The sequence below is a fragment of the Coregonus clupeaformis genome, chromosome 37 (assembly GCF_020615455.1).
Source record: "Coregonus clupeaformis isolate EN_2021a chromosome 37, ASM2061545v1, whole genome shotgun sequence".
Lineage (NCBI taxonomy): Eukaryota > Metazoa > Chordata > Actinopteri > Salmoniformes > Salmonidae > Coregonus > Coregonus clupeaformis.
This window is the reverse complement of record NC_059228.1, coordinates 33,309,644-33,333,182: the sequence shown is the minus strand read 5'-3', so window position 1 is coordinate 33,333,182 and position 23,539 is coordinate 33,309,644.

Here is a 23,539-nt window from a genome sequence, read left to right as displayed (position 1 = left end):
CAGGGCCTGAGAGTGTGTTATCCTGCCCTGGGATCACTGCTGTGCTGGGCCATGTGGAGCTCTAGCCAAGGGGAACCTCCCGTACATCCTGAGAAGGAAAGGAAAGGAAGAAAGCCCTGTGTACCGTGGAGATGATACCTCGACTGTCTTCCCCTTAATGAGGGGTAGGCTCTCCACTGTCTTCCCCTCAATGAGGAGTATAGTCTCGACTGTCTTCCCCTTAATGAGGGGTAGGGTCTCCACTGTCTTCCCCTTATCAAGGTTGTTGTTTTACCTCTGTTGTCAAGAAATGGTGTGTTGTAGAGTGATATGGTAAAACAAACATACAGTTCTGTATACAGTGGCTTGCGAAAGTATTCACCCCCCTTGGCATTTTCCCTATTTTGTTGCTTTACAACCTGGAATTAAAATTGATTTTTTAGGGGTTTGTATCATTTGATTTACACAACATGCCTAACACTTTGAAGATCCAAAACATATTTTATTGTGAAACAAACAAGAAATAAGACAAAAAAACAGAAAACTTGAGCGTGCATAACTATTAACCGGTATAACTGGTATATCAGATTGTATACCACAGGTATGACATTAAGTTACTTTTTACTGTTCTAATTACGTAGGTAACCAGTTTATAATAGCAATAAGGCATCTCTGGGGTTTGTGGTATATAGCCAATATAACACGTCTAAGGGCTGTGTCCAGGCACTCTGCGTTGCGTCGTGCATAAGAACAGCCCTTAGCCGTGGTATATTGGCCATATACCACACCCCCTCAGGTCTTATTGCTTAAATAATCAATGCACTGCACATAGTCTTTCAAGACAAGACACTTTATGAGTGTGAGAAACAGACAATTTAGCCAAATGGTCTGGCAGGCCCTACATCACACTACGCTGGTCATAAAATGGCTTTTCTGGTCTGAATTACCTCAGAGCTGAGGGAGAGACAGCTTTAGTTAATGGTTTTGTTGTGAAAGGGGCAAGTGTGTTGCTGAAAAACTGATGGAACTTCTTGTGCAGTCTTAAACTCCCAGTTATGATATGGCTAAATGAGGGTCTTTAATGTACATGTCACTAACACTGTCAATTGAAGCAAACTATTGCAGGACTGAAATTAGTTCACGACTCTATCGACACTCACGGAGCCCGGTCAATAATTATCACTGCCCTCTCTGCAGGAGACTTCAGATCTTTGGACAGTTTGGGTCTTCATAAGAATTTGAAAGCATTGAATTTGTAGTTATACTAATATAGAGCATAAAAGACTTGGGGGAAAGGTTCATGTTGATTCTAAACTCAAAGTAATTAGACAAGTGTACATTAATATCTCAAATGTTTTGCCCATAGGGCTCTGGTCAAAAGTAATGCACTATATAGGGAATAGGGTGCCATGTGGGATACACCATATTGTAGTCTTTCTCTTGATGTCAATAACATGGTCACAGAAACAGCTAAAGACAAGGCTCAAAAAAGGGAGAGAGAGGGAGAGAGGGAGAGAGGGAGAGAGAGAGAGAAAGAGAGAGAGAGCGAGAGAGAGAGATGGAAGGGCATGGTGTTTCAACACTGACTGAGTCTTACACCCACACAGCTTTGATTATGGTGTGCATGACTCCTCATGTAGGTAAATATCTCTGTATGTTCGCATGCAGTCCTTCCTGGTTGGCCAAGGTCCCCCTCCAGCTAAGTTGTGTACAATTTAATAATTTTACTGCCAGATCCATTTAATTTGGATGCAGGTCCAGAGTGGCAGGGCCTCAGAGCGGACCTCGAACCTGGCCTGGCGGGCTTTGCTCCAGATGTGGACCAACCAGGCACAGCATAGCACAGTCAGGACCCACACTTCACTACAGTGGAGGAACCATAGCCCCACAAGCTCAGCCTGTTAGAACAGAACGGTATACTTTCTGAACAAAGTTGTTAGAGTGACTAGCGTCAAACTTTAAAGCTGCAAAATATCTCAATGTTCACAACTTCTTGGCTCGCAACTCTGCAGCCGCTTTCAATTATTTGTGCCCAATAATCCTGTAAGAATTGAGTGAAAGTCAAACCACAGTTGAAATTACACAATTATTTCATAAATGCCCAACCTCTGGTCCCCTCCATTCTGACTATTCTGAGGTGAGCCCCATCTAGTAAAAGTTACTTGGCCACATTTCCCTCTCCCCTTCCTTCCCAACATCAGACCAGATCAATTTCCTCAGCCAAATGAATATACTGCGTAGCAACTGGCGGGACCTGCTTAAAAACACCAACATAATAGCTCATTTGAACTGTTTATGATGGAGAAATAAATGCATGTAAGGGTTTGGCTGGAATACTTGTATTATTGGGTAATTTTGTTTTCTCTCTCTTTTTCTTTCATAGTCTTACATGGAGTCATAAAGAGCCATTCTGTTTTGTTTTGTTATTCTAATGTACACCTTTTTCTTTTAATACAAAGCCTTGTTAACGCTCCTGTCAATGGAATACTGCATGACCAACTTCTATGTCCTTTCTGGTGTGGGATAAAAGTAAATGCTAGTTTATATGTACCTTTGAATCTCTTTCATACACTTAGCTAAGACAGTAAATGTGTGACTTACATAACTACAGTAAATGTGTGACTTACATAACTACAAACCGTTGGCCGAAGGCACTAAATATTTTATATGAACTTGATTCCATGTCCCTGCAAACAGACCACAATTGCATTTTATCTAGCCAAAGCAGAGGTCACCACAATTCACCTATAATTGTTTCAAAACTACTAATTAGTAACTTATAAAAAATAACTATGCTAATTCAAGATACGATTTTTGGGAGGTCATTTTAAACCAATCTTGAGTGGTACAGACCCAGTAAAAATGCTTCTGAAAGTCAATAGTGTAACAGAGCTTTTAGTACAGCACCCGGGTACTAAAATACAGCCCCAGGGTACTAAAATACAGCCCCCCAGTACTAAAATACAACCCCAGGGTACTAAAATACAGCCCCCCAGTGCTAAAATACAACCACAAGGTACTAAAATACAGCCCCCCAGTACTAAAATACAGCCCCCCAGTACTAAAATACAGCCCGAGGTTACTAAAATACAGCCCCAGGGTACTACAATACAGCCCCAGGTTAGTGGCCATCAATACGATCCCAATCTCTCATCATTCATATGGCTCTCTGATATCACACTATACTACCCTAGTGTTTCTTAATCTGGGACAGATTTATTCACAGAGATCACACATATTGTCCTCCTGTTTCTTAATCTGGGACAGTTATATTCACAGAGACCACACAAATTGTCCTCCTGTTTCTTAATCTGGGACATCTTTATTCACAGAGATCACACAAGTTGTCCTCCTATTTCTTAATCTGGGACAGCTTTATTCACAGAGATCACACAAGTTGTCCTCCTGTCTATGAATACTCTGATTATCTTTCATTTCAAGCACATCTAGAAAAGCCGAAAATTCTGAGCCTCCCTCGCAGACAGGCACCCAATGTGGAACATACCTTTGTTGGGGTGTGAGGCAGAATTTAAAAACCATGCAGAGATATCCTGTGATAGACCAATGCCAGTCAATCAGCATGGCCACCCTCCGGCTGTATGAGCTCTGTGTTGACTTGAAGGGCATTTGCGTGTGTGAGCATGTCTGAACATATGTAGGTGCTGGGCGGGGCCCTGGCTGGAACAGATTAGGCCTTCTGGTGCCTCTGGTGCTCAGCCATACTACTTCAACATGCAGCTGAGGCTCCACAACCTTGCACAACCTGGCATGTTCACACACTGACTGACTGGGGCCCGGACGGAATATTCCTCCACAACGAGAAGAATATGTTCCAGTCTATTGCCTTTCACAGAATATGAAAATCAATGGAGCGTTATTAACCATATTCCTATAATCCCTTATAAACTGCCACTAGTTTATGAAAGAAACAGCGTCTAAAGCCACTCCAGTTAAAATCTATGAAACACAAGTCAAGACGGATAGTTATGTTACAAACCTCTACTGCCCCCTTCTGGAATATTATTGAACATACACTGAAGGAGAAAATATAATTTAGTATTATACATTTTTTGGACAAGGATTTCACCTGATATGGACCAAAGACATGGCAAAATTGATATCTCCATGCTGTTGCTTATTGCATTCAAAGCTAATGAGTATGAGTATATTTAACTCATAGGAATTCATGTGTAGGCCTAATTGTTTTGCAATGCATTGGGTGGTTTTGCATGCAGTGCTGTTTATTTAATCTAACAGATGGATGGAGTTTAGGGGAGGGAAAGGGGGGGTTGATACACAAAGTACACCATTCCTCTGCCACTCTCTCGACCACATCCTGAACTCCCCTGCAAGGAACAGAGTGATGCTCTATGAGGAAACACTCAGAAAGGGATGGCCTATTTGTCTTAAAATGGTCCATGAATGTGAGCCATGTATGGTCAGAGACAGACAACATCTGTTTTCACTCCTGCAAACATTAAATAAATTATTAGGTAGAAGGAAAAACTAAGATATGGATAAATTATAACCATACGTTTTTTTTTCAAAGACCTCCACTAGCACTATTGCCTGGTCTGGAAAGTATTATTATGATTATATACCATAGTATATTTGATTACTATTAAATTTTTTATTCAAGATGGAAAAACCCATGTCGATTTTTTAAAAAGTAGAGTAAAACATTGTAACAAGCCAGCCTCGATTGGGATGGCTACAGCTGTGGTGTCAATGGCCTGAAAGAGTGGCTACAGCTGTGGTGTCAATGGCCTGAAAGAGTGGTTAGAGCTGTGGTGTCAATGGCCTGAAAGAGTGGTTAGAGCTGTGGTTTAGAGTGGCTACAGCTGTGGTTCAGCCTGGCTACAGCTGTGGTTTAGAATGGCTACAGCTGTGGTTTAGAGTGGCTACAGCTGTGGTTCAGCCTGGCTACAGCTGTGGTTTAGAGTGGCTACAGGTGTGGTTTAGAGAGCCTACAGCTGTGGTTTAGAGTGGCTACAGCTGTTGTTTAGAGAGGCTACAGCTGTGGTTTAGAGTGGCTACAGCTGTGGTTTAGAGTGTCTACAGCTGTGGTTTTTAGTGGCTACAGCTGTGGTTTAGAGTGGCTACAGCTATGGTTTAGAGTGGCTACCGCTGTGGTTTAGAGTGGCTACAGCTGTGGTTTAGAAAGGCTACAGCTGTGGTTTAGAGTGTCGTCTACAGCTATGGTTTAGAGAGGCTACAGCTGTGGTGTCATTGGCCTGATATAGTGTCTACAGCTGTGGTTTAGAGTGGCTACAGCTGTGGTTTAGAGAGACTACAGATGTGGTTTAGAGTGGCTACAGCTGTGGTGTCAATGGCCTGAAATAGTGTCTACAGCTGTGGTTTAGAGTGGCTACAGCTGTGGTTTAGAGAGACTACAGCTGTGGTGTCAATGGCCTGAAATAGTGTCTACAGCTGTGGTTTAGAGTGGCTACAGCTGTGGTTTAGAGTGGCTACAGCTGTGGTTTAGAGAGGCTACAGCTGTGGTTTAGAGTGGCTACAGCTGCGGTTTAGAGAGGCTACAGCTGTGGTTTAGAGTGGCTACAGCTGTGGTTTAGAGTGTCTACAGCTGTGGTTTAGAGTGGCTACAGCTGTGGTTTAGAGAGGCTACAGCTGTGGTTTAGAGAGGCTACAGCTGTGGTTTAGAGAGGCTACAGGTGTGGTTTAGAGAGCCTACAGCTGTGGTTTAGAGTGGCTACAGCTGTGGTTTAGAGTGGCTCCAGCTGCGGTTTAGAGAGGCTACAGCTGTGGTTTAGAGTGGATACAGCTGTGGTTTAGAGAGGCTACAGCTGTGGTGTCAATGGCCTGAAGTAGTGCCTACAGCTGTGGTTTAGAGTGGCTACAACTGTGGTTTAGAGTGTCTACAGCTATGGTTTAGAGAGGCTACAGCTGTGGTTTAGAGAGGCTACAGCTGTGGTTTAGAGTGGCTACAGCTGTGGTTTAGAGTGGATACAGCTGTGGTTTAGAGTGGATACAGCTGTGGTTTAGAGTGGCTACAGCTGTGGTTTAGAGTGGATACAGCTGTGGTGTCAATGGCCTGAAATAGTGTCTACAGCTGTGGTTTAGAGAGGCTACAGCTGTGGTTTAGAGTGGCTACCGCTGTGGTTTAGAGAGGCTACAGCTGTGGTTTAGAGTGGCTCCAGCTGCGGTTTAGAGAGGCTACAGCTGTGGTTTAGAGTGGCTACAGCTGTTGTTTAGAGTGTCTACAGCTGTGGTTTTTAGTGGCTACAGCTGTGGTTTAGAGAGGCTACAGCTTTGGTTTAGAGAGGCTACAGCTGTGGTTTAGAGTGGCTACAGCTTCGGTGTCAATGGCCTGAAAGAGTGTCTACAGCTGTGGTTTAGAGTGGCTACAGCTGTGGTTTAGAGTGTCTACAGCTGTGGTTTACAGTGGCTACAGCTGTGGTTTAGAGTGGCTCCAGCTGTGGTTTAGAGAGGCTCCAGCTGTGGTTCAGAGAGGCTACAGCTGTGGTTTAGAGTGTCTACAGCTGTGGTTTAGAGTGGCTACAGCTATGGTTTAGAGTGGCTACAGCTGTGGTTTAGAGTGGCTACAGCTTTGGTGTCAATGGCCTGAAATAGTGTCTACAGCTGTGGTTTACAGTGGCTACAGCTGTGGTTTAGAGTGGCTACAGCTGTGGTTTAGAGAGGCTACAGCTGTGGTTTAGAGTGTCTACAGCTGTGGTTTAGAGTGGCTACAGCTTTGGTTTAGAGTGGCTACAGCTGTGGTTTAGAGTGGCTACAGCTGTGGTGTCAATGGCCTGAAATAGTGTCTACAGCTGTGGTTTAGAGTGGCTACAGCTGTGGTTTAGAGTGGCTACCGCTGTGGTTTAGAGAGGCTACAGCTGTGGTTTAGAGTGGCTACAGCTGTGGTTTAGAGAGGCTACAGCTGTGGTTTAGAGTGGATACAGCTGTGGTTTAGAGAGGCTACAGCTGTGGTTTAGAGAGGCTACAACTGTGGTTTAGAGTGTCTACAGCTATGGTTTAGAGAGGCTACAGCTGTGGTTTAGAGTAGCTACAGCTGTGGTTTAGAGTGTCTACAGCTGTGGTTTAGAGAGGCTACAGCTGTGGTTTAGAGTGGCTCCAGCTGCGGTTTAGAGTGGATACAGCTGTGGTTTAGAGTGGCTACAGCTGTGGTTTAGAGTGTCTACAGCTGTGGTTTTTAGTGGCTACAGCTGTGGTTTAGAGTGGCTACAGCTTTGGTGTCAATGGCCTGAAATAGTGTCTACAGCTGTGGTTTAGAGTGGCTACAGCTATGGTTTAGAGTGGCTACCGCTGTGGTTTAGAGTGGCTACAGCTGTGGTTTAGAAAGGCTACAGCTGTGGTTTAGAGTGTCGTCTACAGCTATGGTTTAGAGAGGCTACAGCTGTGGTTTAGAGTGGCTACAGCTGCGGTTTAGAGTGGCTACAGCTGTGGTTTAGAGAGGCTACAGCTGTGGTTTAGAGTGGCTACAGCTGTGGTTTAGAGTGGCTACAGCTGTGGTTTAGAGAGGCTACAGCTGTGGTGTCAATGGCCTGAAATAGTGTCTACAGCTGTGGTTTAGAGTGGCTACAGCTGTGGTTTAGAGAGGCTACAGCTGTGGTTTAGAGAGGCTACAGCTGTGGTTTAGAGTGGCTACAGCTGTGGTTTAGAGAGGCTACAGCTGTGGTTTAGAGAGGCTACAGCTGTGGTTTAGAGTGGCTACAGCTGTGGTTTAGAGAGGCTACAGCTGTGGTTTAGAGATGGCTACAGCTGTGGTTTAGAGAGGCTACAGCTGTGGTTTAGAGTGGCTACAGCTGTGGTTTAGAGTGGCTACAGCTGTGGTTTAGAGTGGCTACAGCTGTGGTTTAGAGAGGCTACAGCTGTGGTTTAGAGTGGCTACAGCTGTGGTTTAGAGTGGCTACAGCTGTGGTGTCAATGGCCTGAAATAGTGTCTACAGCTGTGGTTTAGAGTGGCTACAGCTGTGGTTTAGAGAGGCTACAGCTGTGGTTTAGAGTGGCTACAGCTGTGGTGTCAATGGCCTGAAATAGTGTCTACAGCTGTGGATTAGAGTGGCTACAGCTGTGGTTTAGAGAGGCTACAGCTGTGGTGTCAATGGCCTGAAATAGTGTCTACAGCTGTGGTTTAGAGTGGCTACAGCTGTGGTTTAGAGAGGCTACAGCTGTGGTTTAGAGAGGCTACAGCTGTGGTTTAGAGTGGCTACAGCTGTGGTTTAGAGAGGCTACAGCTGTGGTTTAGAGTGGCTACAGCTGTGGTTTAGAGAGGCTACAGCTGTGGTGTCATGGCCTGAAATAGTGTCTACAGCTGTGGTTTAGAGTGGCTACAGCTGTGGTTTAGAGTGGCTACAGCTGTGGTTTAGAGAGGCTACAGCTGTGGTTTAGAGAGGCTACAGCTGTGGTTTAGAGAGGCTACAGCTGTGGTTTAGAGTGGCTACAGCTGTGGTTTAGAGTGGCTACAGCTGTGGTTTAGAGTGGCTACAGCTGTGGTTTAGAGTGGCTACAGCTGTGGTTTAGAGAGGCTACAGCTGTGGTTTAGAGTGGCTACAGCTGTGGTTTAGAGAGGCTACAGCTGTGGTTTAGAGAGGCTACAGCTGTGGTTTAGAGTGGCTACAGCTTTGGTGTCAATGGCCTGAAATAGTGTCTACAGCTGTGGTTTAGAGTGGCTACAGCTGTGGTTTAGAGTGGCTACAGCTGTGGTTTAGAGAGGCTACAGCTGTGGTTTAGAGTGGCTACAGCTGTGGTTTAGAGTGTCTACAGCTGTGGTTTAGAGAGGCTACAGCTGTGGTTTAGAGTGGCTACAGCTGTGGTTTAGAGAGGCTACAGCTGTGGTTTAGAGTGGCTACAGCTGTGGTTTAGAGTGGCTACAGCTGTGGTTTAGAGTGGCTACAGCTGTGGTTTAGAGTGGCTACAGCTGTGGTTTAGAGTGGCTACAGCTGTGGTTTAGAGTGGCTACAGCTGTGGTTTAGAGTGGCTACAGCTGTGGTTTAGAGTGGCTACAGCTGTGGTTTAGAGAGGCTACAGCTGTGGTTTAGAGAGGCTACAGCTGTGGTGTCAATGGCCTGAAATAGTGTCTACAGCTGTGGTTTAGAGTGGCTACAGCTGTGGTTTAGAGAGACTACAGCTGTGGTTTAGAGTGGCTACAGCTGTGGTGTCAATGGCCTGAAATAGTGTCTACAGCTGTGGTTTAGAGTGGCTACAGCTGTGGTTTAGAGAGGCTACAGCTGTGGTGTCAATGGCCTGAAATAGTGTCTACAGCTGTGGTTTAGAGTGGCTACAGCTGTGGTTTAGAGTGGCTACAGCTGTGGTTTAGAGAGGCTACAGCTGTGGTTTAGAGTGGCTACAGCTGCGGTTTAGAGAGGCTACAGCTGTGGTTTAGAGTGGCTACAGCTGTGGTTTAGAGAGGCTACAGCTGTGGTGTCAATGGCCTGAAATAGTGTCTACAGCTGTGGTTTAGAGTGGCTACAGCTGTGGTTTAGAGAGGCTACAGCTGTGGTTTAGAGAGGCTACAGCTGTGGTTTAGAGAGGCTACAGGTGTGGTTTAGAGAGCCTACAGCTGTGGTTTAGAGTGGCTACAGCTGTGGTTTAGAGTGGCTACAGCTGCGGTTTAGAGAGGCTACAGCTGTGGTTTAGAGTGGCTACAGCTGTGGTTTAGAGAGGCTACAGCTGTGGTTTAGAGTGGCTACAGCTGTGGTTTAGAGTGGCTACAGCTGTGGTTTAGAGTGGCTACAGCTATGGTTTAGAGAGGCTACAGCTGTGGTTTAGAGAGGCTACAGCTGTGGTTTAGAGTGGCTACAGCTGTGGTGTCAATGGCCTGAAATAGTGTCTACAGCTGTGGTTTAGAGTGGCTACAGCTGTGGTTTAGAGTGGCTACAGCTGTGGTTTAGAGAGGCTACAGCTGTGGTTTAGAGTGGCTACAGCTGTGGTTTAGAGTGGCTACAGCTGTGGTTTAGAGTGGCTACAGCTGTGGTTTAGAGTGGCTACAGCTGTGGTGTCAATGGCCTGAAATAGTGTCTACAGCTGTGGTTTAGAGTGGCTACAGCTGTGGTTTAGAGTGGCTACAGCTGTGGTTTAGAGTGGCTACAGCTGTGGTTTAGAGAGGCTACAGCTGTGGTTTAGAGTGGCTACAGCTGTGGTTTAGAGTGGCTACAGCTGTGGTTTAGAGTGGCTACAGCTGTGGTTTAGAGAGGCTACAGCTGTGGTTTAGAGAGGCTACAGCTGTGGTTTAGAGTGGCTACAGCTTCGGTGTCAATGGCCTGAAAGAGTGTCTACAGCTGTGGTTTAGAGTGGCTACAGCTGTGGTTTAGAGTGTCTACAGCTGTGGTTTACAGTGGCTACAGCTGTGGTTTAGAGTGGCTACAGCTGTGGTTTAGAGAGGCTCCAGCTGTGGTTTAGAGAGGCTACAGCTGTGGTTTAGAGTGGCTACAGCTGTGGTTTAGAGTGGCTACAGCTGTGGTTTAGAGTGGCTACAGCTGTGGTGTCAATGGCCTGAAATAGTGTCTACAGCTGTGGTTTACAGTGGCTACAGCTGTGGTTTAGAGTGGCTACAGCTGTGGTTTAGAGAGGCTACAGCTGTGGTTTAGAGAGGCTACAGCTGTGGTTTAGAGTGGCTACAGCTGTGGTTTAGAGTGGCTACAGCTGTGGTTTAGAGTGGCTACAGCTGTGGTTTAGAGTGGCTACAGCTGTGGTTTAGAGAGGCTACAGCTGTGGTTTAGAGTGGCTACAGCTGTGGTTTAGAGTGGCTACAGCTGTGGTTTAGAGAGGCTACAGCTGTGGTTTAGAGAGGCTACAGCTGTGGTTTAGAGTGGCTACAGCTGTGGTTTAGAGTGGCTACAGCTGTGGTTTAGAGTGGCTACAGCTGTGGTTTAGAGTGGCTACAGCTGTGGTTTAGAGAGGCTACAGCTGTGGTGTCAATGGCCTGAAATAGTGTCTACAGCTGTGGTTTAGAGTGGCTACAGCTGTGGTTTAGAGAGGCTACAGCTGTGGTTTAGAGAGGCTACAGCTGTGGTTTAGAGAGGCTACAGCTGTGGTTTAGAGTGGCTACAGCTGTGGTTTAGAGTGGCTACAGCTGTGGTTTAGAGTGGATACAGCTGTGGTTTAGAGTGGCTACAGCTGTGGTTTTTAGTGGCTACAGCTGTGGTTTAGAGAGGCTACAGCTGTGGTTTAGAGTGGCTACAGCTGTGGTTTAGAGTGTCTACAGCTGTGGTTTAGAGAGGCTACAGCTGTGGTTTAGAGAGGCTACAGCTGTGGTTTAGAGTGGCTACAGCTGTGGTGTCAATGGCCTGAAATAGTGTCTACAGCTGTGGTTTAGAGTGGCTACAGCTGTGGTTTAGAGTGGCTACCGCTGTGGTTTAGAGAGGCTACAGCTGTGGTTTAGAGTGGCTCCAGCTGTGGTTTAGAGAGGCTACAGCTGTGGTTTAGAGTGGCTACAGCTGTGGTTTAGAGTGGCTACAGCTGTGGTTTAGAGTGGCTACAGCTGTGGTTTAGAGTGGCTACAGCTGTGGTTTAGAGTGGCTACAGCTTTGGTGTCAATGGCCTGAAATAGTGTCTACAGCTGTGGTTTACAGTGGCTACAGCTGTGGTTTAGAGTGGCTACAGCTGTGGTTTAGAGAGGCTACAGCTGTGGTTTAGAGTGTCTACAGCTGTGGTTTAGAGTGTCTACAGCTTTGGTTTAGAGAGGCTACAGCTGTGGTTTAGAGTGGCTACAGCTGTGGTTTAGAGAGGCTACAGCTGTGGTTTAGAGTTGCTACAGCTGTGGTTTAGAGTGGCTACCGCTGTGGTTTAGAGTGGCTACCGCTGTGGTTTAGAGTGGCTACAGCTGTGGTTTAGAGTGGCTCCAGCTGCGGTTTAGAGTGGATACAGCTGTGGTTTAGAGTGGCTCCAGCTGTGGTTTAGAGTGGCTACAGCTGTGGTTTAGAGAGGCTACAGCTGTGGTTTAGAGAGGCTACCGCTGTGGTGTCAATGGCCTGAAATAGTGTCTACCGCTGTGGTTTAGAGTGGCTACAGCTGTGGTTTAGAGAGACTACAGCTGTGGTTTAGAGTGGCTACAGCTGTGGTGTCAATGGCCTTAAATAGTGTCTACAGCTGTGGTTTAGAGTGGCTACAGCTGTGGTTTAGAGAGGCTACAGCTGTGGTGTCAATGGCCTGAAATTGTGTCTACAGCTGTGGTTTAGAGTGGCTACAGCTCTGGTTTAGAGTGGCTACAGCTGTGGTTTAGAGAGGCTACAGCTGTGGTTTAGAGTGGCTACAGTTGCGGTTTAGAGAGGCTACAGCTGTGGTTTAGAGAGGCTACAGCTGTGGTTTAGAGAGGCTACAGCTGTGGTGTCAATGGCCTGAAATAGTGTCTACAGCTGTGGTTTAGAGTGGCTACAGCTGTGGTTTAGAGAGGCTACAGCTGTGGTTTAGAGAGGCTACAGCTGTGGTTTAGAGAGCCTACAGGTGTGGTTTAGAGAGCCTACAGCTGTGGTTTAGAGTGGCTACAGCTGTGGTTTAGAGTGGCTCCAGCTGCGGTTTAGAGAGGCTACAGCTGTGTTTTAGAGTGGATACAGCTGTGGTTTAGAGAGGCTACAGCTGTGGTTTAGAGTGTCTACAGCTGTGGTTTAGAGTGGCTACAACTGTGGTTTAGAGTGTCTACAGCTATGGTTTAGAGAGGCTACAGCTGTGGTTTAGAGAGGCTACAGCTGTGGTTTAGAGTGGCTACAGCTGTGGTGTCAATGGCCTGAAATAGTGTCTACAGCTGTGGTTTAGAGTGGCTACAGCTGTGGTTTAGAGTGTCTACCGCTGTGGTTTAGAGAGGCTACAGCTGTGGTTTAGAGTGGCTCCAGCTGCGGTTTAGAGAGGCTACAGCTGTGGTTTAGAGTGGATACAGCTGTGGTTTAGAGAGGCTACAGCTGTGGTTTAGAGAGGCTACAACTGTGGTTTAGAGTGTCTACAGCTATGGTTTAGAGAGGCTACAGCTGTGGTTTAGAGTAGCTACAGCTGTGGTTTAGAGTGTCTACAGCTGTGGTTTAGAGAGGCTACAGCTGTGGTTTAGAGTGGCTCCAGCTGCGGTTTAGAGTGGCTACAGCTGTGGTTTAGAGTGGCTACAGCTGTGGTTTAGAGAGGCTACAGCTGTGGTTTAGAGTGGCTACAGCTGTGGTTTAGAGTGGCTACAGCTTCGGTGTCAATGGCCTGAAAGAGTGTCTACAGCTGTGGTTTAGAGTGGCTACAGCTGTGGTTTAGAGTGTCTACAGCTGTGGTTTAGAGTGGCTACAGCTGTGGTTTAGAGTGGCTCCAGCTGTGGTTTAGAGTGGCTACAGCTGTGGTTCAGAGAGGCTACAGCTGTGGTTTAGAGTGGCTACAGCTGTGGTTTAGAGTGGCTACAGCTGTGGTTTAGAGTGGCTACAGCTTTGGTGTCAATGGCTTGAAATAGTGTCTACAGCTGTGGTTTACAGTGGCTACAGCTGTGGTTTAGAGTGGCTACAGCTGTGGTTTAGAGAGGCTACAGCTGTGGTTTAGAGTGGCTACAGCTGTGGTTTAGAGTGTCTACAGCTGTGGTTTAGAGTGGCTACAGCTGTGGTTTAGAGAGGCTACAGCTGTGGTTTAGAGTGGCTACAGCTGTGGTTTAGAGAGGCTACAGCTGTGGTTTAGAGTGGCTACAGCTGTGGTTTAGAGTGGCTACAGCTGTGGTTTAGAGAGGCTACAGCTGTGGTTTAGAGTGGCTACAGCTGTGGTTTAGAGTGGCTACAGCTGTGGTTTAGAGTGGCTACAGCTGTGGTTTAGAGTGGCTACAGCTGTGGTTTAGAGTGGCTACAGCTGTGGTTTAGAGAGGCTACAGCTGTGGTGTCAATGGCCTGAAATAGTGTCTACAGCTGTGGTTTAGAGTGGCTACAGCTGTGGTTTAGAGAGGCTACAGCTGTGGTTTAGAGTGGCTACAGCTGTGGTTTAGAGAGGCTACAGCTGTGGTTTAGAGGGCTACAGCTGTGGTTTAGAGTGGCTACAGCTGTGGTTTAGAGTGGCTACAGCTGTGGTTTAGAGTGGCTACAGCTGTGGTTTAGAGAGGCTACAGCTGTGGTTTAGAGTGGCTACAGCTGTGGTTTAGAGTGGCTACAGCTGTGGTTTAGAGTGTCTACAGCTATGGTTTAGAGAGGCTACAGCTGTGGTTTAGAGAGGCTACAGCTGTGGTTTAGAGAGGCTACAGCTGTGGTGTCAATGGCCTGAAATAGTGTCTACAGCTGTGGTTTAGAGTGGCTACAGCTGTGGTTTAGAGTGGCTACAGCTGTGGTTTAGAGAGGCTACAGCTGTGGTTTAGAGTGGCTACAGCTGTGGTTTAGAGAGGCTACAGCTGTGGTTTAGAGTGGCTACAGCTGCGGTTTAGAGTGGCTACAGCTGTGGTTTAGAGTGGCTACAGCTGTTGTTTAGAGTGGCTACAGCTGTGGTTTTTAGTGGCTACAGCTGTGGTTTAGAGAGGCTACAGCTTTGGTTTAGAGAGGCTACAGCTGTGGTTTAGAGTGGCTACAGCTGCGGTGTCAATGGCCTGAAAGAGTGTCTACAGCTGTGGTTTAGAGTGGCTACAGCTGTGGTTTAGAGTGTCTACAGCTGTGGTTTACAGTGGCTACAGCTGTGGTTTAGAGTGGCTCCAGCTGTGGTTTAGAGAGGCTCCAGCTGTGGTTCAGAGAGGCTACAGCTGTGGTTTAGAGTGTCTACAGCTGTGGTTTAGAGTGGCTACAGCTGTGGTTTAGAGTGGCTACAGCTGTGGTGTCAATGGCCTGAAATAGTGTCTACAGCTGTGGTTTACAGTGGCTACAGCTGTGGTTTAGAGTGGCTACAGCTGTGGTTTAGAGAGGCTACAGCTGTGGTTTAGAGAGGCTACAGCTGTGGTTTAGAGTGTCTACAGCTGTGGTTTAGAGTGTCTACAGCTTTGGTTTAGAGAGGCTACAGCTGTGGTTTAGAGTGGCTACAGCTGTGGTTTAGAGAGGCTACAGCTGTGGTTTAGAGTTGCTACAGCTGTGGTTTAGAGTGGCTACCGCTGTGGTTTAGAGTGGCTACCGCTGTGGTTTAGAGTGGCTACAGCTGTGGTTTAGAGTGGCTACAGCTGCGGTTTAGAGTGGCTACAGCTGTGGTTTAGAGTGGCTACAGCTGTGGTTTAGAGAGGCTACAGCTGTGGTTTAGAGAGGCTACAGCTGTGGTTTAGAGAGGCTACCGCTGTGGTGTCAATGGCCTGAAATAGTGTCTACCGCTGTGGTTTAGAGTGGCTACAGCTGTGGTTTAGAGAGGCTAAAGCTGTGGTTTAGTGTGGCTACAGCTGTGGTTTAGAGAGGCTACAGCTGTGGTTTAGAGTGGCTACAGCTGTGGTTTAGAGTGGCTACAGCTGTGGTTTAGAGTGGCTACAGCTGTGGTTTAGAGTGGCTACAGCTGTGGTTTAGAGTGGCTACAGCTGTGGTTTAGAGAGGCTACAGCTGTGGTTTAGAGTGGCTACAGCTGTGGTTTAGAGTGGCTACAGCTGTGGTTTAGAGAGGCTACAGCTGTGGTTTAGAGAGGCTACAGCTGTGGTTTAGAGTGGCTACCGCTGTGGTTTAGAGAGGCTACCGCTGTGGTTTAGAGTGGCTCCAGCTGCGGTTTAGAGAGGCTACAGCTGTGGTTTAGAGTGGCTACAGCTGTGGTTTAGAGAGGCTACAGCTGTGGTTTAGAGTGGCTACAGCTGTGGTTTAGAGTGGCTACAGCTGTGGTTTAGAGAGGCTACAGCTGTGGTTTAGAGTGGCTACAGCTGTGGTTTAGAGTGGCTCCAGCTGTGGTTTAGAGAGGCTACAGCTGTGGTTTAGAGTGTCTACAGCTGTGGTTTTTAGTGGCTACAGCTGTGGTTTAGAGAGGCTACAGCTTTGGTTTAGAGAGGCTACAGCTGTGGTTTAGAGTGGCTACAGCTTCGGTGTCAATGGCCTGAAAGAGTGTCTACAGCTGTGGTTTAGAGTGGCTACAGCTGTGGTTTAGAGTGTCTACAGCTGTGGTTTACAGTGGCTACAGCTGTGGTTTAGAGTGGCTCCAGCTGTGGTTTAGAGAGGCTACAGCTGTGGTTCAGAGAGGCTACAGCTGTGGTTTAGAGTGTCTACAGCTGTGGTTTAGAGTGGCTACAGCTGTGGTTTAGAGTGGCTACAGCTTTGGTGTCAATGGCCTGAAATAGTGTCTACAGCTGTGGTTTACAGTGGCTACAGCTGTGGTTTAGAGTGGCTACAGCTGTGGTTTAGAGAGGCTACAGCTGTGGTTTAGAGAGGCTACAGCTGTGGTTTAGAGTGTGTACAGCTGTGGTTTAGAGTGTCTACAGCTTTGGTTTAGAGTGGCTACAGCTGTGGTTTAGAGTGGCTACAGCTGTGGTTTAGAGAGGCTACAGCTGTGGTTTAGAGTGGCTACAGCTGTGGTTTAGAGTGGCTACCGCTGTGGTTTAGAGTGGCTACAGCTGTGGTTTAGAGTGGCTACAGCTGTGGTTTAGAGTGGCTCCAGCTGTGGTTTAGAGTGGCTACAGCTGTGGTTTAGAGTGGCTCCAGCTGTGGTTTAGAGTGGCTACAGCTGTGGTTTAGAGAGGCTACAGCTGTGGTTTAGAGAGGCTACCGCTGTGGTGTCAATGGCCTGAAATAGTGTCTACCGCTGTGGTTTAGAGTGGCTACAGCTGTGGTTTAGAGAGGCTAAAGCTGTGGTTTAGTGTGGCTACAGCTGTGGTTTAGAGAGGCTACAGCTGTGGTTTAGAGTGGCTACAGCTGTGGTTTTGAGTGGCTACCACTGTGGTTTAGAGTGGATACAGCTGTGGTTTAGAGTGGCTACAGCTGTGGTTTTTAGTGGCTACAGCTGTGGTTTAGAGAGGCTACAGCTGTGGTTTAGAGTGGATACAGCTGTGGTTTAGAGTGGCTACAGCTGTGGTTTAGAGAGGCTACAGCTGTGGTTTAGAGAGGCTACAGCTGTGGTTTAGAGTGGCTACAGCTGTGGTTTAGAGTGGCTACAGCTGTGGTTTAGAGTGGCTACAGCTGTGGTTTAGAGTGGCTCCAGCTGCGGTTTAGAGTGGCTACAGCTGTGGTTTAGAGTGGCTCCAGCTGCGGTTTAGAGTGGCTACAGCTGTGGTTTAGAGTGTCTACAGCTGTGGTTTTTAGTGGCTACAGCTGTGGTTTAGATTGGCTACAGCTGTGGTTTAGAGAGTCTACAGCTGTGGTGTCAATGGCCTGAAATAGTGTCTACTGCTGTGGTTTAGAGTGGCTACAGCTGTGGTTTAGAGTGGCTACAGCTGTGGTTTAGAGAGGCTACAGCTGTGGTTTAGAGTGGCTACCACTGTGGTTTAGAGAGGCTACAGCTGTGGTTCAGAGTGGCTACACCTGTGGTTTAGAGTGGCTACAGCTGTGGTTTAGAGTGTCTACAGCTGTGGTTTAGAGAGGCTACAGCTGTGGTTTAGAGTTGCTACAGCTGTGGTTTAGAGTGGCTACCGCTGTGGTTTAGAGTGGCTACAGCTGTGGTTTAGAGAGGCTACAGCTGTGGTTTAGAGTGGCTACAGCTGTGGTTTAGAGTGGCTACAGCTGTGGTTTAGAGTGGCTACAGCTGTGGTTTAGAGAGGCTACAGCTGTGGTTTAGAGTGGCTACAGCTGTGGTTTAGAGTGGCTACAGCTGTGGTTTAGAGTGTCTACAGCTGTGGTTTAGAGTGGCTACAGCTGTGGTTTAGAGTGGCTACAGCTGTGGTTTAGAGAGGCTACAGCTGTGGTTTAGAGTGTCTACAGCTGTGGTTTAGAGTTTCTACAGCTGTGGTTTAGAGAGGCTACAGCTGTGGTTTAGAGAGGCTACAGCTGTGGTTTAGAGTGGCTACAGCTGTGGTTTAGAGTGTGCTACAGCTGTGGTTTAGAGTGGCTACAGCTGTGGTTTAGAGTGGCTCCAGCTGCGGTTTAGAGTGGCTACCGCTGTGGTTTAGAGTGGCTACAGCTGTGGTTTAGAGTGGCTCCAGCTGCGGTTTAGAGTGGCTACAGCTGTGGTTTTTAGTGTCTACAGCTGTGGTTTAGATTGGCTACAGCTGTGGTTTCAAAGGCCTGTATGACGACAGTAGCCATGTTTTTGTTAACTTGTCCAGGGATATTTTGTCGACATTTAGAAAGTTTGCATAAAAAATAGATACGACAATATCCTGCTAGGGTGTGTTTCCATTTAACTATCTTGTGTTGATAAAAACAGCTGGACGTTACAATGTCACAACAAACAAACAAATCTCAAAAAACCTAGTGTCTAATAAAAATTAAGTGGTTGAACTGTTTCCATTACCCAGTTAGGCAAATTATACATTAATAAATTGGGGACAGTCTGTATGCCAACCGACCGTCTAATTCATGTTTCAGGTAGCCCGCAAAAGCCAGCATGGATGGAATGCAATAACTGACTAACCTTTTCTGAACTTTTCTGCAAAAAAATAGATTTAGAGTTAGATAAACTTGGACCAATAATGGTTACTACCATCTACAACATAACCTTCACTTTAAATCAAAACTCCAATCTTACAACCTGGATTTTGGACAACATTACCTGGTGTCACACCCTGATCTGTTGCACCTGTCTTGTGCTTGTCTCCACCCCCCACCAGGTGTCTCCCATCTTCCCCATTATCCCCTGTGTATTTATACCTGCATTTTCTGTTGGTCTGTTGCCAGTTCGTCTTGTCCTGTCAAGTCCTACCAGCGTGTTTTCCTGTTTTCAAATTTTTCTAGTTTTCCTGGTTCTGACCATTCTGCCTGCCCTGACCCTGAGCCTGCCTGCCGTTCTGTACCTGTTTAAAGCCTCCTTGGATTTCTGACCATTCTGCTTGCCCTGACCCTGAGCCTGCCTGCCGTTCTGTACCTTATTGACTCTGCCCTGGATTGCTGACCTCTGCCTGCCCTGACCTGTCGTTTGCCTGCCCCCAGTTTTGTAATAAACATCTGTGATTCGAACTGTCTGCATCTGGGTCTTATCCTGAGTCCTAATACCTGGAAGGATTCTACTACCAAGGACTATTCAGGACAATCCAGAAAAATGTATAGTAAACCAACATCCAGCAGAAGAAACACAGCAGAAACCTCCAAATACCATCCAACCTGGAACTGAGTGAGTAATGTTCAATCTGAAGCTACTTCTACAGCCAAGAAGTAAAAGACATTACAATAATTGCTAGATATTTTACTTTATAAAGACTTAATGATAAATTAGGGCTACAGAGCTACCAAGCTTGCTAGGACAGAACAGACCTGGCTGCAACTTCAATTAGCACTGAAGTGTGAAGTGAGAGGTGTGAAAGCCCTTGAACCCAACAATTGCAACAGAGAATCACAACTGCCCCCACCCAAATGCAGAGGCCTCTGAGCCCCCCTTCCCCATGGATTCCTTAAACCCTGTGCAGAGGCTATCATAGTACAGTTCCCCTCAGAAATTAAAAATGACTGCACAAAAAGACTACAAACAGAAGCTCCTTAGGGACAGTCCAGAGACACTATTTGTGGACTGTTACAAGACTGAGAACACAGTGCTATAAGAGCACACTATCCCTCTGTCGAGAGAGGGTATTGGCCCAGGGTGGAAACAGAATACTGGAAAATGAGGACCCTGAGACTGAGACGGCCTCTGTCAATTTGTACAAGGTTGGAACAGTGGTGGTGCAGGGATACTTCAAAGAGGACCTTTACAGAATCAAAGAGAGCACAGCAGGAGAAACTCTCTTGGTGACGACTCTCACACATTGAAATGAGTGATCAATTCTCCCAGCTGGAGGTAAGGCAGGTGGAGCAGGAACAGCAGGTCAACACACTCCAATCAGCACAGACCCAGACAACAGTTCAGCACAACACCCCCTCAACTAGACCCAAAGAGCTGGAGGGGGAGAGAGATGTGTCTGCACTCTGGACTTTTTCAACAGGAAAAAGAGGAGGAGCAGAAGGAGGAGGCCCAGCTGAAGTAGAAGATGAGAGCAGTAGAGAAGGAGGAGAAAAAGCTGAAGGAGGAGAAGATGAGGAAGAGAGACATTCTTAAAAGGAAGCAATGCCCACACATTCAACCACAAAGCCCTCTCCTACAGAGAGATTAACCTAGAGAAGAGTCCCCTCAGCCAGCTGGTTCTGGGGCTCTGTTCACAAACACAAACAGAACCCACAGAGCAACACAATTAGACACAACCAAATTCTGAGAAAGCAAAAAGGTAACTATTTGACACACTGAAAATAACCAATCCAAAAAACAGAGAGTACACAGTGGCAGAATACCTTGACTATGTACAGACTCAGTGAGCATAGCCTTGCTATTGAGAGAGGCCGCCATAGGCATGTGCTCACTGCCCACAAAATGAGTTGGAAATTGAGCTGCACTTCCTAACCTCTTGCCAAATGTATGACCACGTTGAAAATACATATTTCCCACAGATCACACAGACCCACAAAGAATTTGAAAACAAATCGAACATTGATAAACTCCCATATCTGTTAGGCGAAATACCGTAGTATGCAATTACAGCAGCAAGATTTGTTTCCTGTTACCATGAGAAAAGGGCAACCAGTGTAGCATAAACAGCATTGTAAATACCAGCAATATGTATATGTTTATTTATCTTCCCCTACTATTCGTACTACAACTATTTGCATATTGCTAAAACACTGTACATAGCTGATAATATAACACTTGAAATGTCTTTATCGTTTTGAAACTTTTTTGAGCGCAATATATTAACTGTTAAATTCTAATTGTTTTTTGTTGATTGTTGTTTTGTCTTCTCACTTTTGTTTATTTTTTATTTCACTTGCTTTGGCAATGTAAACACGTTTCCCCTGCCAATAAAGCCCCTTTGAATGAAATTGAATATAGAGTGGTGAGGAGGAGGATGAGCTCCGCGGACCCTTAGTGTCCGGAAGTAATTTAGCCATTTATTGTAGTCATTGTGATCTGTAGAGTTGCTATTTTCTCGAGTTTTCTTGTGTCAATTAACTTGTGACATTCCTGGATTACTCATTATATTAATAAAGTCCGATTTAATCAACAAATACAATAGTCAGTTGAAAAAAGGTTAAGGATACAAGACTGTGTGTATATATATCTGGCTATGTTGGCAAAATCCCTACATTCCTCATGGAGCCAAGCGGGGAGAGGCTGCCCATTGTCACAGTTCCAAGACCAGTCAGAAACATCCAGCTAACCCTACGCCAATGACGCTGGTGGATCTCAAAACTGAACTTGGATCTGCGTTAAGTAGCAATGATATCCTCAAACCAGTCATTACTATTCAACAAAACAATTCAACAATAAATAATGTTCAAGTTTCTTTCCAACAAATGTCTTAGTTACATGACTGTATAAGTAGCAAATGAGTTTTGAAGTTGAGGGTGCAGTATTTATGAAGTTTGGCCAGCTAGTTTAGCCAGGGAAAACAAGCTCGGGTCTACTGCGCTTGTGTGCCAGCTGGGCGCACATGCGCATTAGGCTAATTCAGGAGACAGACTGTAGTTTTTATGCCCTGATATCAGGAGCTGGCGGCGAAAAGTTTGATTAAACAATTCAGAGGCTGAAACAAATGAATCAGATGACTTATATTTAAGGAGAGCAAATCGATATACAATCCCGAAATCAGCTGTAACTGTCAATAGTAAAACAAAGCTTAAAACAATGTTTGCGTAACCCCTGACAGAAAATCAATGGTAAAATTGCTTCCGGACACGGTAGACTCCTCCACCTCACCACCTTATTGGCCATATTGTCATGTACCAACGTATCGCCACAGTCCGTGCCATGGTGAAACTTGCATTCCTGTAGATCTGAAATAATTGGATGGTGAAACTTGCCAGCCAAAGGCAAAAGTCAGGACAATCCTTGTCCTGAAAAGAAACATTATTTTTATAGCTGAACAAATTGATTTTGCAAGCAGTAGGCATTTAGAATTAAATGTGGAGTGGAGCTTTGTAGTTACGTGATGACATCACGTGCCCCGCGTACCATCAAAATTATTCGGCAATCATCATTTATTCTAAAAACACAGTTTCCAACATCATTTGTCGCAATAAAGAAAGTTTGACAAAATAAAAATCCACCCGTTGAACGAATAAAATGTTTGTCGATCTTTAGAAAATGTCTCCTGTATCTGCTGTTTCCATTACACATGTTGAAATATTTTTTGGCGTGACCTGCCTAGTGACAGTGGCTCATTACTGTAACGCCCTGGCTCTGGGGTCTATGTTATGTTGAGCCAGGGTGTGTAAGTCTATGTTGGTAAATCTATGTTGGCCTGAGTGACTCCCAATCAGAGGCAACGAGTGTCAGCTGGTTGTCTCTGATTGGGAGCCATATTTAACTATCGGTCTTTTCACTTTGTGTTGTGGTTTCTTGTTCATTTCGGTTCGTGTTAAACCGTAGACGTCACGTTATCGTTTATTGTTTTTGATCGTGTGATCAGTAAAATAAAAGGATATGTTCACTTTCAACGCTGCGCCTTGGTCCTCCTCATTGGTAGACGATCGTGACAGAAGAAACCACCAAAACTGGACCAAGCAGCGTGAAGAGGAGAGAGGAAGGACCTGGGATCAGGGGAGTAGGAGTTTCGGCGGGGCCACGCTAAGTGAAGAGGAGAGAGGCTGGTCTATGAAGCAATGGATCGAGAGTCTGGCGAGAGCTAGGGAGGCCTGGTCCACGGGGAGGAGAGAACCCCAGAAAATTTTAGGGGGGCTCACGACGTGGACGACGGGCAGCAGGAGGCCGCGATGGAGCGGTCCAGCGGGTGTGAAGAGGAGGCCGCCAGGTTAAGGGGGCCACTGGTCACAGAGGAGAGGGAAAGTGTGGAGGCACGGCGAGAGGTACTGGGGTGTATTACCAGTCCGGTCCGGCCCGTTCCTGATCCCTGCATAGGGCCAGTGGCGTGTGTCCCCAGTACCGGTTCGGCCTGTTCCTGCCTCTCGCACCGAGCCTGTGGTGCGCGTCGTCAGCCCTGTCCGGCCCGTTCCTGCTCTCCGTACCAAGTCGGTGGTGCGCGTCGCCAGCCCGGTCCGGCCCATTCCTGCTCCCCGCACCAAGTCTGTGGTGCGTTTCGTCAGCCCGGATCGGCCCGTTCCTGCTCCCCGCACAAGTCAGGGGTGCGCCCGACAGCCCGGCTCGGCCCGCTCCTGCTTCCCACACAAGCCAGTGGTGTGCGTCGTCAGTCCGGGCACGGCCCGTTCCTGCTCTCCGCACCAAGTCTGTGGTGCGCGTCGCCAGCCCAGTCCGGCCCATCCAAGCTCCCCGCACCAAGCCAGTGGTGTGCGTCGTCAGTCCGGCACGGCCCGTGCCTGCTCTCCGCACCAGGTCTGTGGTGCGTTTTCGTCAGCCCTGTCCGGCCCGTTCCTGCTCTCCGCACCAAGTCTGTGGTGCGCTTCGTCAGCCCGGTCCGGCCCGTTCCTCCTCCACGCATCAAGCCAGGGGTGTGCGTCGTCAGTCCAGCACAACCCGTGCCTGGGTCATGTCCGGAGCCGGATCCGCCGCCGAGGCGGAGTGCCCACCCGGTCCCTCCCCTGTTGTGGTTGTTTGGCGCGGCCGGAGTCCGCGCCTTTGGGGGGGGGTACTGTAACGCCCTGGCTCTGGGGACTATGTTATGTTGAGC